At 50.5% G+C, this 13,599-nt stretch overlaps 1 protein-coding gene across 3 annotated transcripts in view; it reads right to left on the minus strand.

Moving 5' to 3' along the window:
- Nucleotides 1-13,599, minus strand: part of dgkh (diacylglycerol kinase, eta) — a 651,598-nt gene that overhangs the window by 414,471 nt on the left and 223,528 nt on the right. The gene's annotated exons all lie outside the window — the stretch shown is intronic.

Raw genomic sequence — 13,599 nt, forward strand, 5'->3', positions numbered from 1 at the left:
TGCTTCACAAGAGCATAATTTGACACCGAGCCACATATGGAGATATTGGGACACGTGACCAAAAGCTTGGTCAAAGACGTAGATTTTAACGAGCGTCTTAAAGGAGAAGAGAGGTAGAGAGGCGGAGAGGTTTAGGGAGGAAATTCCAGAGCTTAGTGCCCAGGCAGCTGAAGGCACGGTCACCAATGGTGGAGCAATTAAAATTGCGGATGAGCAAGATATAATGGTAGATTGTATCAGTGGTTGGAATCAGTAACAAAAAAGAGAAAAAGGTCCTTCCACAACCTCAAAATGTCCAAAAGCACTTTACAGATAAATAAGTACTTTTGAAGTGTAGTCAGTGTTGTAATGGGGAGCGACGGGAGATCGTGGCGGAGGTGCGGCGAATGTTTGTGGCAGAGGAGCGGCGAGAGATTGTGGTGGAGGTATGGCGAATGATGGTACAGGGCCCAGAAGAGGCGAGGTCCCAGGGGCAGAACGGCCCAGCCCACACTGCGATATGTGCGCGCACTAGGTCCGTGCAGCGGAGCTGGTCTCCAGTCGTCTTGGTTAACCCTTGCCACTGGATAAAGACCTAGCTCTGTTGAGCCCGTGTGGTGGCTGGTGTGCAACGGTCACCCCACGTTAAAAAAATCCATGCACTGGCATCTTCCACTCTTTCAACTGGAATTCAGGACTGGAACATCGGGTCCTTCATTGAAACATCTGTGAACTCGTGGGAGCAAGTCATCCTCGTTCGAGGGACCGCAGATGATGATGATGTGGGAACAAGGACTGAGAATCATTACTAGATGAGTGAAAGATGAAGTTAGAAGAAATGTTTTCACAAATATGAAGAATATGGGAAACAGGGAAATGGTATTTGCCATGTATCCTACGTGGCCACTGTTTGTACTATCACAAGGTGTGCCACCAGAGGGCTCTGCTGTGGGAGACTTGTAGGTTACCAGGTGTGATCCTCACTCTGGAGTTATCAATAAAGGACTAAGGTCACTACAGTTTAAGCACAACACATTGCCTCATGGAGTCATTATTAGAGCATCCAAGGACATAATAATTGGGACGAGATTACGGACCTTCACGCGAAAATGGCTAACCTTGGTACGTTGCTGCAATTCACCGATGGTGACGATTGAGAATCCTTTGTGGAGAGGCTCGACCATTTCTTCACAGCAAACAACCTGGCAGGAGACAACCCGGCCACACTGGCTGGCAAACGCAGAGCTATCCTGCTAACCAGTTGTGGGCCCACCGTCTATGGCCTCATCAGGGACTTGCTAACACCAGCAAAGACAACGACCAAAACATATGAAGAGCTCGTAACCCTGATCCAGGAGCAACTCAAGTCCAAGGAGAGCATCCTGACAGCCAAATACCGATTCTATACCCACTGACGGCCCGAAGGCCAGGTGATCGCGAAATACGCTGCAGAACTCAGGAAGCTGGCGGCACCGTGTGATTTCGGCAATCACCTCACCGAAGCGCTGCGGGACATTTTTGTCATTGGAACCGACCATGAGGGCCTTCTTCATAAGCTCCTGTCGGCGGATACCACAGTCACACTGCAGAAGGCCATCTCTGTGAGCCAGGCATTCATGACCTCGACCTACGGCTCTAGGCAGATGACTCACCCACAGGACTCAAACCCGGCAACTACTGTGCACAGAGTGGTGCCTTTTAGAGGCTGGATTGTAGAACGTGAACCCTCTCAGGGAAGAGAGAACAGGCCCGAGTCCCTTAACTCAGAGTCTGCCGAGGGGGGCTAATCGAGTAGCTCCATGCTAGCGTTGCGAAGGGAATCACAGGGCTCACCAGTACCATTTTAAAGACTATGTATGCAAAGGCTGCAGCACAAAGGGCCACCTCAAGCGAATGTGTAAGAGAACTATGACTCACTGTGTCGATAAAGAGTCTGCAGATGGCCATGAATCCAGCACGGATTATGAAACGGCAATCAGAGAGGCAGCTCAGCCCCATGATAAGGTATATAGCATGTTTACCTGCACCACCGAGTGTTCCCCGTTGAGGATGGAAGTCGAGATAAACAGTGTTCCAGTCTTCATGGAAGTGGACCCGGGGGCGAGCCAGTCAGTAATGAATCAAGAAGCCTTTAAGAGGCTATGGGACAATCAGGCTGAACGACCCAAGTTGGTTCCGGTTCAGGCAAAGCTGCGCATCTACACCGATGAAGTTATCCCATTCGTTGGTCATGCGAATGTAAAGGTACTCCATGATGGCGCGGTGCACGAGTTACCTCTGTGGATGGTTGCAGGTGATGGACCAACTCTATTCGGAAGAAGGTGGATGGAGAAGATCCATTGGAAATGGGAAGACTTCATCCCTCCAGCGATCAATGTCCTCTGCGCTCAGAGGCAAAGCAAGCCCCCACCTGAGGTTGGATCCAGCACCAGAGAGCAGACCAGCACAGCACCCGAGGCACAGACCATCCAGCACGACTGCGTGGAGATGATCCAGCTGGGACGACCCGAGCGCACCTTCCAGGCTCCAGTGGCAGGACTCCGGAGAAAAAAAATCGGACCGAGAGGCGACTTCCCAGCTTCAGTGGTAGAACCCGGGGAGAAGAGGATCACAGCAGTCGATATCGTGGATGGAGGAAAGATGGTGCCCGAACCACAAGGTGATGCGCTGAAGAAAAAGATGGCGGCGGCCAGACCACGAGGTGCAGCGCTGATGGAGCAACACGTGATACCAAATGAAGAAGAGGATTGGGGTAAAGATAGCAAGGCTCTCTTAAAGGAGGCCTGCAACCCACCACACTTAAAGGGACAGTTCCACACACTCAAGCAATGTAATACTGTGAGTTAAGAGATAAAATGTGTAATTAATGATCAGAGTTGTGTACATGCAAACAGCAATGAAAAGTTGCGCGATCGCAATCGGAGCTACAGGTTATTTACAATAAGTAATGAAACGTTGTGCGATGTAGGATTTCAACTGCACAAAGCCAATGCAGCGGGCAAACACCCATCGTGAGCACACAGGTCCAGCGAGCTACCCAACGCTGTAGCCTGCGTCCCTGGGACCAGAGTTATGTACCATGGAGTGTGGCCACAAGCAGCCAATACACACGAGCTGCAGAGCAAGCGATCTTAGGAGGGCAACAGCACCGGTATCAATACCCTGCCCCTGATCGGCTCCACCTCTCAGGCACCCGATGGCACCAACCACCACGAGCCTGAAAGAGCAATCTGAGCTAAGGCGCAGTCCCCAGACCCCATCGCCACCAAGACCATACCCAGGAACGAAGGATCACCCGCAACAGTCCTCCCAAAGGGGACGGGGACCAGCCAGGATCTTAAACCAAACAAGGTCCAGGCAAGCGAGTCAGCAGTTCCCTGTGCACTGCTAGAGAACAGCGCCTCAGGGAGCAGCAGCGACCCAGGGCGCAAAGAAAGGACAGGGAGGTCACAGGCATCTGTGAACCTGCCCGACGCCAGGAGCAACGGCAACAGCCCCAAGAGCAGGCAACTCGAGCCAACAGGGATCCCACTGCCAGCACTGGGTACCGCACCACCATCAGACTGTCTGGACACCATCCAGCAGTTCTGGAACTAGCTTGTCCTTACGCACCGGTCACCGATCCCCAGTACGCACCAATAATGTATCTCACCAGTCTAACGTATATGTCTCACAACGGAACCATAAATGTAATGTAAACTTGTTTTTCAGGACTTGAATGTATATGAATGCAATGAGCCTCCGGCATAATCTATATGTGCGGGGGGAGAATAGAGTGGTCAGGGACACACACAAACAGCAACCACCAGCACTTGACTGCCAAGAAAACACCAACCACTCACCCAAGATTGAAACGACCCGCCAAGGGTCAACCAGATAGAGCTAAGCCCAGAGCAGAGGCGATTTGCACTAAAGGTTTAGGGAGAGTGATGTCATGTATCCTACATGGCCACTGTTTGTACTTTCACAAGGTGTGCCACCAGAGGGTACTGCAGTGGGAGACTTGGTTACCTGTACAGGTGTGCCAGGCCTAGTATAAAAGGCAGGCCACCAGGTGTGATCCTCACTCTGGAGTTATCATTAAATGGACTAAGATCACTACAGTTCAAGGAAAACACATGGCCTCGTGGAGTCATTATCAGAGCATCCAAGGACATAATAGTATTAGTGCAGTTTTTTCCCAACACAACAGCGAGCACCAGCACAGGTCTCCTGTACTATCATTTCAATAATCTGAAATGCAGCAATATATGTAGCTAGATTCAATAAATAAATTGCATTTCTGCAGCAGTTTATCATCCTGAAGCATTTCACATGAAATGATTTACTTTGAAAGTACAGTTACTATTCTGCAGACAAACAGAGCAGTCACTCTGTGACCAGCAAGATCCCACAAACAGCAATTAAACTGAACGAGGGAATCACTCTGGTTGATTTTTGGTGTTGGAGAGAATCATTCGTCTTGGATACTGGGAGAACGCTTCAAAAAGTGAAACAATAGCCAATATATTCAACTCAGGAGGTGAATGTGCTGTCACTGAGCCGAGCTGACAATTATTTAAAAATAGACTGAAATGTACAGGTACTGCAAGAATGATTCTGTACTTAGCAATATTCTCCCCATCACTCCTGAAGATGGAGATCGAACCAAGGGCTATTTTCAGCACACTGCTTGCTGCACTTGTCGAAAATCCTTTGGAGTTCCGTTTTAACAAAGCTGTTTTATCTACATTCTATTCGATGATTCCACACCAAGTACCACTTACAGATCAGCCCTACTCAATCATCACTCAGTCCCTGTTCCCTCGTGCATCCATTTCAAAATCCTCACCCCTTATAAATCTTTCCATCGCCTTGCCCCACTCCACCTCGGAAACCTCCTCTATCCTAGCTCTTGCCCTTTATTCCTGCAGCTGTTTTTCCTCTGGAATCTGGAATTCTCTCCCTATCCTAAAGCTCTTCACCTTGTTATCGCTGCAACTCCTAAAAGCCAACCTCTTCTACTGACCATCTGGTCACTCCATCCTCCCAACTTCTGCCCAGAGTCCAATCTTCCCCTGCCCTCCGAAAGCACCTTCCCACAGCTCTCTACATTAAAAGTGTCAAACAAGTGCAATTATTCTCGTCATTTTGTGCTGCATTAGTGTAATAGCCAGCATCAACATAGGCAGTCCCTCAGAATCAAGGAAGACTTGCTTCCACTCCTGAAGTGAGTTCTTTGGTGACTGAACAGTCCAATACGAGAACCACAGTCCCTGTCACAGGTGGGACAGACAGTCGTTGAGGGAAAGGGAGGGTGGGACTGGTTTGCCGCATGCTCTTTCCGCTGCCTGCGTTTGATTTCTGCATGCTCTCGGCGATGAGACTCGAGGTGCTCAGCGCCCTCCCGGATGCTTTTCCTCCACTTAGGGCGGTCTTTGGACAGGGACTCCCAGGTGTCAGTGGGGATGTTGCACTTTATCAGGAAGGCTTTGAGGGTGTCCTTGTAACATTTCCTCTGTCCACCTTTGGCTCACTTGCCATGAACGAGTTCCGATTAGAACTTTGGGAGTCTCGTGCCTGGCATGAGGACTGTGTGACCTGCCCAGCAGAGCTGATCAAGTGTGGTCAGTGCTTCAATGCTGGGGATGTTGGCCTGAATAAGGACACTAATGTTGGTGCGTATGTCCTCCCAGGGGATTTGCAGGATCTTTTGGAGACATCGTTGGTGATATTTCTCCAGCAACTTGGAGGTGCCTACTGTACATGGTCCATGTCTCTGACCCATACAGAAGGGCAGGTATTACTACAGCCCTGTAAACCATGAGCTTGGTGGCAGTTTTGAGGGCCTGGTCTTCAAACACTCTTTTCTTCAGGCAGCACACTGGAGGCGGTGTTGGATCTCGTCGTCGATGCCTGCTCTTGTTGATAGGAGGCTCCCGAGATATGGGAAGTGGTCCACATTGTCCAGGGCCGCGCCGTGGATCTTGATGACTGGGGGGCAGTGCTGTGAGGCGAGGTCAGGCTGGTGGAGGATCTTTGTTTTACGGATGTTTAGTGTAAGGCCCATGCTTTCGTACGCCTTAGTAAATGCGTTGACTATGTCCTGGAGTTCAGCCTCCGTATGTGCGCAGACACCGGCGTCGTCCGTGTACTGTAGCTCGATGACAGAGGTTGGGGTGGTCTTGGATCTGACCTGGTGACGGCGAAGGTTGAACAGGTTCCCACTGGTTCTGTAGTTTAGCTCCACTCCAGCGGGGAGCTTGTTGACAAAGAAGTGGAGCATGGCAGTGAGGAAGATTGAGAAGAGGGTTGGGGCAATGACGCAGCCCTGTTTGACCCCGGTCCGGATGTGGATTGGGTCTGTGGTGGATCCGTTGGAAAGGATCACAGCCTGCATGTCGTCGTGGAGCAGGTGGAGGATGGTGCTGAACTTTTGGGGGCATCCGAAACGGAGGAGGACTCTCCATAGACCCTCGCGGTTGACAGTGTTATTCCTGAATAATTTTATCAATTTGTACACACCTTCATCGCAAATGATTCAAAGACTGCATCTCAAAACAAATTCTTGTACAGAACCTTGGTTCAACTACACAGAGTATAATGCCCAATTCTGGTCCCCGCATTGCGAAAAGGATATAGAGGCACTGGAGAAGAAGCTAAAAATGATTGACAAGGAACATACCAGAACTAAGAGGATATAACTATCGAGAAAGACTGAACAGGCAGGGGCTATTTCCTCTTGGAAAGCGAAGGCTGTGGGGTGACCTGATGGAGGTCTTTAAAATTATGAAGGAGTTCGATAGGGTAGATGTAGAGAAGATGTTTCCAGTTGTGGGGAGACCAAAATTAGGAGCCATCAATATAAGGCAGTCACTAATAAATTCAACAGGGAATTCAGGAGAAACTTCTTTACTCAGAGTGGTGAGAATGTGGAACAAGTTGTAGGTGAAGTGAGTAATACAGTTGCATTTAAGGGGAAGCTGGATAAACACATGAGGGAGAAAGGATAGAAAGTATATGTTGATGCTGTTAGATGAAGGAAGGTGGGAGGAGGCTCGAGTGGAGCAGAAACACCAGCACGGACCAGGTGGGCCGAATGGTGTTTCTGTGCTGTACAGTCTATGTAATACTGTGATCCTGACCTCCCGGCATGGAGCCTCACTAGATGGGAGTGTATGTTGTAACACTGCAGAGTCAGCGCTGCAGTGGTACACCCCTAACTCCGACACATCTCGAGTTAGGCTCCGTGCTGGGAGTGCAAGATCACTGAATTATATAGCGCCTTTCCTGACCACCGGACGTCTCAAAGTGCTTTACAGCCAATTAAGTACTTTTGGAGTGTAGTCACTGTTGTAATGTGGGAAACCCAGAAGCCAACTTGCGCACAGCAAGCTCCCACAAACAGCAATGTGATAATGACCAGATAATCTGTTCTTTTTATGTTGATTGAGGGATAAATATTGGCCCCAGGACACCGGGGATAACTCCCCTGGTCTTCTTCGAAATAGTGCCATGGGATCTTTTACGTCACCTGAGAGGGCTCGGTTTAACGTCTCATCCGAAAATCGGCACCTCCGACAGTGCAGCACTCCCTCAGCACTGCACTGGGAGTGTCAGCCTAGTGCTCAAGTCTCTGGAGTGGGACTTGAACCCACAACCTTCTGACTCAGAGAAGAGTGTGCTACTCACTGAGCCACAGCTGACAATAATGTTATGAGCAAGACAGAAATCGAAAGGCCTGGATCTCTTTACCCTTTCGCTCGGTTACCTATTGTGTATTTATCAGGTTGCTTTCGGTTTAGGTTTTAGCCTTTTGTATAAACTGCTGAATTCATCCGGGCACACACAGACTGTTGTCATCGAGCAGCTGACAGTTCTATCAGTTGCAGGTCGCTGACCTACTATTTTTAGCAATGGGCCAACAGAGATTCATCCTTATAAGTCTGAGCCATCAGTAAATGCACAAGAGAAGGCTCAGACTGGGGAGTTAGTAAAGTCTGCGCCAACTTTAAAAAAAAATAAAGGCAGCCAAGGAGCTAAACAAGTCTTGACCAAAAGAAATAGAAACAGAATGGGCAAAGGCGACAAAGAACTAAACGTACAAAAAGTTCAAGGATCGAAATGATGGAGGAGGGAAGAGAAGGAGATACAATCGGAACATCTAAACAGACATACTCATGCAAAGAGAGAAACTAAATACAAAGGGGCTGAAATTGCTCAATTTTTTAAGGCCCGTTACTGGGGGTGGGAAGGCTTTTCCGACAGGGGGGGATGGGGGGAGAGGGGGGTGGGGGTCAGGCAGATGGTGTGACGCATCCGGAATTTCCCCCGGGGGCGGGAGAAACGGTTTTCCTGTGTTTCCACCCTGCCCGGCGCTCTGACCCATTGTCGGTAACGCGCCGACCCCTTACCGACCGGCAGTGGAGATTGCCCCATGGGAGCGTTGGGTGCTGGGCAAGGGGCCCAGCCGAAGCCCTCCCTGGTGGTCCAGTGGGTGCCAAGGAGACCTCGCAGTGTCCCTCCCCTTTAAGTGAAGGGGAGGGACGTTGCTATGGGTCAGTGCGATGCAGCATGTCCCCCGACTCTCTTCCGCCCCATTCATTTTTGAAGACAAAATGGCCGACGTTGCCTATAATCTCCACCCATCGTTACTGGTGGTAATTCATCATTTGATTCGAATTATTCGCCCCAAACGGGACGGAGGGCAATTTCGGCCCCAAAGAGTGTTCGCTTGTTTCATGTTGCAACCTTTGCTTGGGACTTGGGGTGTTTTCTTCAGAAAACTGCCCACCCTATCAAGATAATGAGTGATGTTGTGACCCCAGACAGTGTTTCTGGTTTTAAATTTATTATCTGAAGCATATAATCCTTAATTATCTAGTTGTGAATAAGAGGTCAAGGTTATCACTGAAGACTGAAACTGAAATATCTCTGCAGACATTTCAAATTCAATCCCGAGATAGCCATCCATCTCTAATATATTACAATACTTCTACAGTCTCTCGCCGCTCCTTCGCCCCGATCTCACCGCTCCCGCTGTATCTGCCCACGCTCCAATCACCGACCTGGACCTTGATGACTTTATTCTTCACTGCCGTCGCCCTCCTGCACCAGCTGAAGTAGTATGCCTCCACGCGAGAAACTCTGGAGGATGTGATCGGGGTCCAGGAGAGGCGTGAGTTCGGGGCCAGGGGCCCAGGGGCAGCATGGGCCAGCCCACACTGTGATATGTGTGCACTGGGTCCGTGCAGCAGAGCAGGTCTCCAGTCATCTTGGGTAATCCTTGCCACTGGACCAAGACCTGGTTCTGTCAAGCCCGTGTGGTGGCTGGTGTGCAACGGCCACCACACGTTAAGAAAATCCACGCACAGGCATCTTCCACCCTTCAGGATGTAGTTCAGAATCTGTAATATTAGGTCCTTCATTGAAACACCTGTGAACTCATCCCTTTTTGGCGTGGAAGCAAGTCATCCTCACTTCGAGGGACTGCCCATGATGAGGATGATTACAATTCCTGCGAACTCCTGCCTATCGGCTGCTGTTATGCCTCAGTCACGTTTGCTGAGGCCTGGAGCGTGATAGTGAGGGCTGCCTCCATTACGTTTAATTGTGCACACAAATGCCTGCTATTTAGTCCTCCCACCAGGAAGTGCTATAGCGCCGGCCCCATTGTCTCACCCAATTTCCCATTCTCTACAATTTCTCAATGTGTTTTTAGTGTTTTCTGTGAATTTTTCAGCCCCACCGTCTCCTGCTGCTGTTGCCACTGGTGTCCCTTTAGTCTCTGCTGCCTTCTCCAGCTTTGCTCGCTGCTCTCCTGGGTTCCAGTGCATCTTAGCCAAGCTCTTTCCCGTTGCTGCCACTAGACCTGCACTGTACCTAGCCCAACTCATTGCCTTCAGCCCCTCATACCCTTTCTCAAGCCTCTCTCCTGGCCAGTACCCGTGGCCCCAGCTCTTACAGCCCAGGCACAATTTAAAAACTTACAGGGACATTCAGTTTCCTCTCTCCTCCCTCACCAAGATCATCATCATAGGCAGTCCCTCAGAGTCAAGGAAGACTTGCTTCCACTCTAAAAGTGAGTTCTCAGGTGAGTGAACAGTCCAATACAGGAATTACAGTCCATGTCACAGCTGGGACAGATAGTCGTTGAGGGCACGAGAGGGTGGGACTGGTTTGCCGCACGCTCTTTCCTCTGTCTGCGCTTGATTTCTGCATGCTCTCGGTGATGAGACTCGAGGTGCTCAGCGCTCTCCCGGATGCACTTCCTCCACTTAGGGCGGTCTTTGGCCAGGGACTCCTAGGTGTCAGTGGGGATTTTGCACTTCATCAGAGAGGCTTTGAGGTTTCCGCTGCCCACCTTTGGCTCGCTTGCAGTGTAGGAGTTCTGAGTAGAGCACTTGCTTTGGGAGTCTCGTGTCGGGCATGCGGACAATGTGGCCCGCCCAACGGACGGAGCTCACCAAGAACCAAATCAACAGCCCAGCAAGGCTGTGGCACCAACATCACACCTACATTTATATAACGCCTTTCACACCTTTAGGATGGCCCAAAGTGCTTGACAACCAAATCATTACTTTTGAAGTGTAGTCAAAGTTGTAATGTAGGAAACACAGCCACCAATTTGCGTACAGCAAGCTTCCACAAACAGCAATGTGACACTGACCTGTTCATCTATTTTTTGTTATGTTGGTTGAGGGATAAATATTGGCCAGGACACTGGGGGAGAAACTCCCCTGTTCTTCGGAATAGTGCCATGGGATCTTTTATGTCCAGCTGAGAGAGCAGATGGGGCCTCGGCTTAACGTCTCATCCAAAATAGACTTGCAGCAAAGGCTGGCCACATAACAGGCTTGCAGCAAAGGCTGGCCACATAACAGGCTTGCAGCAAAGGCTGGCCACATAACAGGCTTGCAGCAAAGGCTGGCCACATAACAGGCTTGCAGCAAAGGCTGGCCACATAACAGGCTTGCAGCAAAGGCTGGCCACATAACAGGCTTGCAGCAAAGGCTGGCCACATAACAGGCTTGCAGCAAAATTGAAGCCCATGGAATAAAAGGGGCAGTGGCAGCATGGATACAGAATTGGCTCAGTGACAGGAAACAGAGAGTGGTGGTGAAGGTATACAGTGGTGTTCCCCAGGGGTCGGTACTGGGACCACTGCTTTTCCTGATATATATTAATTACTTGGACTTGGATATAGAGGGCACAATTTCAAAATTTGCAGATGGCACAAAACTTGGAAGTATAGTGAACAGTGAGGAGGATAGTGATAGACTTCAAGAGGACAAAGACAGACCAGTACAATGAGCGGACATGTGGCAGATGAAATTTAACGCAAAAAAGTGGAAAGTGATACATTTTGATAGGAAGAATGAGGAGAGGCAATATAAACTCAAGGGTACAATTCTAAAGGGGATGCATGAAGTGAGAGACCTGGTGGTATATGGGCACAAAGCGTTGAAGGTAGCACGGCAGTTTGAGAAAGTGGTTAAAAAGACTTACGGGATCGTGGGCTTTATAAATAGAGGTATAGAGTACAAAAGCAAGGAAGTTATAATGAACCTGTATAAAACATTAGTTCGGCCTCAACTGGAATATTATGTCCAATTCTGGGCACCGCACTTTAGGAAGGATGTTGAAGGCCTTAGAGAGGGTGCAGAAAAGATTTACAAGAATGATTCCAGGGATGCGGGACTTCAGTTACGTTGATAGCCCGGAGAAGCTGGGGTTGTTCTCCTTGGAGCAGAGAAGATTGAGAGGAGATTTGATCGAGGTGTTCAAAATCATGAGGGGTCTAGGCAGAGTAGATCGAGAGAAACTGTTCCCATTGGCAGAAGGGTCGGGAACCAGAGGACACAGATTTAAGGTGATTGGCGGAAGAACCAAATGCGACGCAGCGAGTGATTAGGATCTGGAATGCACGGCCTGAAAGGGTGGTGGAGGCAGACCAATCACGGCTTTCAACAGGGAGTTGGAAAATAATGTGCAGGGCTACGGGGAAAGGGCGGGGAGTGAGACTATCTGAGGTGCTCTTGCGGAGAGCCAGCACGGGCTGGACAGGCCAAATGGACTCCTGCTGTGCTGTAACCATTCTATGAGTCGATGATAAATACGGCAACTCTGACAGTGCAGCACTCCCTCAGTACTGCACTGCAGTGTCAGCCTGGACTTCAACCCATGAGCTTATGACTCACAGATGATGATGTGAAATACATAATGTAATTTTTTTTTAAAGACTGGGCAATACGGGGTCTGGAGGGGGGTGCAGGGGGAGACAGGGTGGGGGGAGACAGGGTGGGGGGAGACATAGGGAGACTGGGGAGGGAGACGTGGGGAGACTGGGGGGGGAGACATGGGGAGACTGGGGGGGGAGGAAAGACATGGGGAGACTGGGGGGGGAGACATGGGGAGACTGGGGGGGAGGCAGGGGGAGACAGAGGGGGGAGAGACATGGGGAGACTGGGTGGGGGGGGTCATGGGGAGATTGGGGGGGAGACATGGGGAGACTGGGAGGGGGGAGAGACATGGGGAGACTGGGGGGGAGACATGGGGAGACTGGGGGGGGGAGAGACATGGGGAGACTGGGGCGGGGGGGAGACATCGGGAGACTGGCGGTGGGGGGCGCGGGGGGAGAGTCGGGGACAGAGGGAGACGAGGATAGGCGGAGAGGTCGGGCCTGCTCAAAGTGACACTGACTGGGGAGTTCGGCCAGTGTATAGTGAGTGCCCGCCATCCAGGGGGAGCAGGTCATAGGATTACTACCAGTTACAGCTAGCATCGGGGCATTACACCAATTGCTACCGGTTCCCTACAGACTATCAGTGAGTTATTGTATTACAGTCGGTTATGAGGGGAACCTGAGTGTTAATAGTATTACTAATAGTTATTGGTGTAATTGCAGTGCATTGATATTAGTTACTGGTGAAATCAAAGCTCCCCCCATCTCTGGTTTCCTCTCCGTGAATCACCCCACTCCCCCCCCCCCCCCCCCACTCGGTCTCACCTCCCTCAGTTTCTCCTCCCTCGGTCTCCTCTCCCTTGGTCTCTCCCGCCCAACCCCAACCCCATGGTCTCCCCGCATTCGATTTCCCCTGCCCCGTCCTCGGTTTCCCCTCCCCCCCACCCCCCTCGGTCTCCACTTCTCCCCTCCCTCAGTTTCTTCTCCCACCCTTCCTCCCTCGGTCTCCCCACCTCCTCCCCCCCACTCCTGGTCTACCCCCTTCGGTCTCCCCTCCCCCTCACCCTCGGTCCCCCCTCCCCTCCCTCAGTTTCCCCTCCCTTGGTCTTCCCGCCCCCCCCTCCCCCTCCCTCAACTCCCCGCCCTCAGTCTCCCCCTTTGCCTGCTCTCGGTGCTTCTGGTGGTAAACCACGAGCAGAGGTTCTCAATATAAGGGACCCAACCTGTATAAGGTAAATGCAATAACATGGTCAGACGTCACGTGGTCAGACCAGTGTATGATCAAACCTCCGGTAATGCCTCCAATCAGAGTTAGCAACCCTAAGTCAAACACAGACATATTACCTCTGCCAAATACAAACGCAGACAGAAATCAACGTCCCAGATATTTAAAACACAGCTCAATAATTAAAGGCATTCATATTTAGAGCTCCAACATCAATGAAGACATATTCCAA

Source organism: Pristiophorus japonicus, chromosome 11, assembly GCF_044704955.1.
Source record: "Pristiophorus japonicus isolate sPriJap1 chromosome 11, sPriJap1.hap1, whole genome shotgun sequence".
NCBI classification, from domain to species: domain Eukaryota; kingdom Metazoa; phylum Chordata; class Chondrichthyes; family Pristiophoridae; genus Pristiophorus; species Pristiophorus japonicus.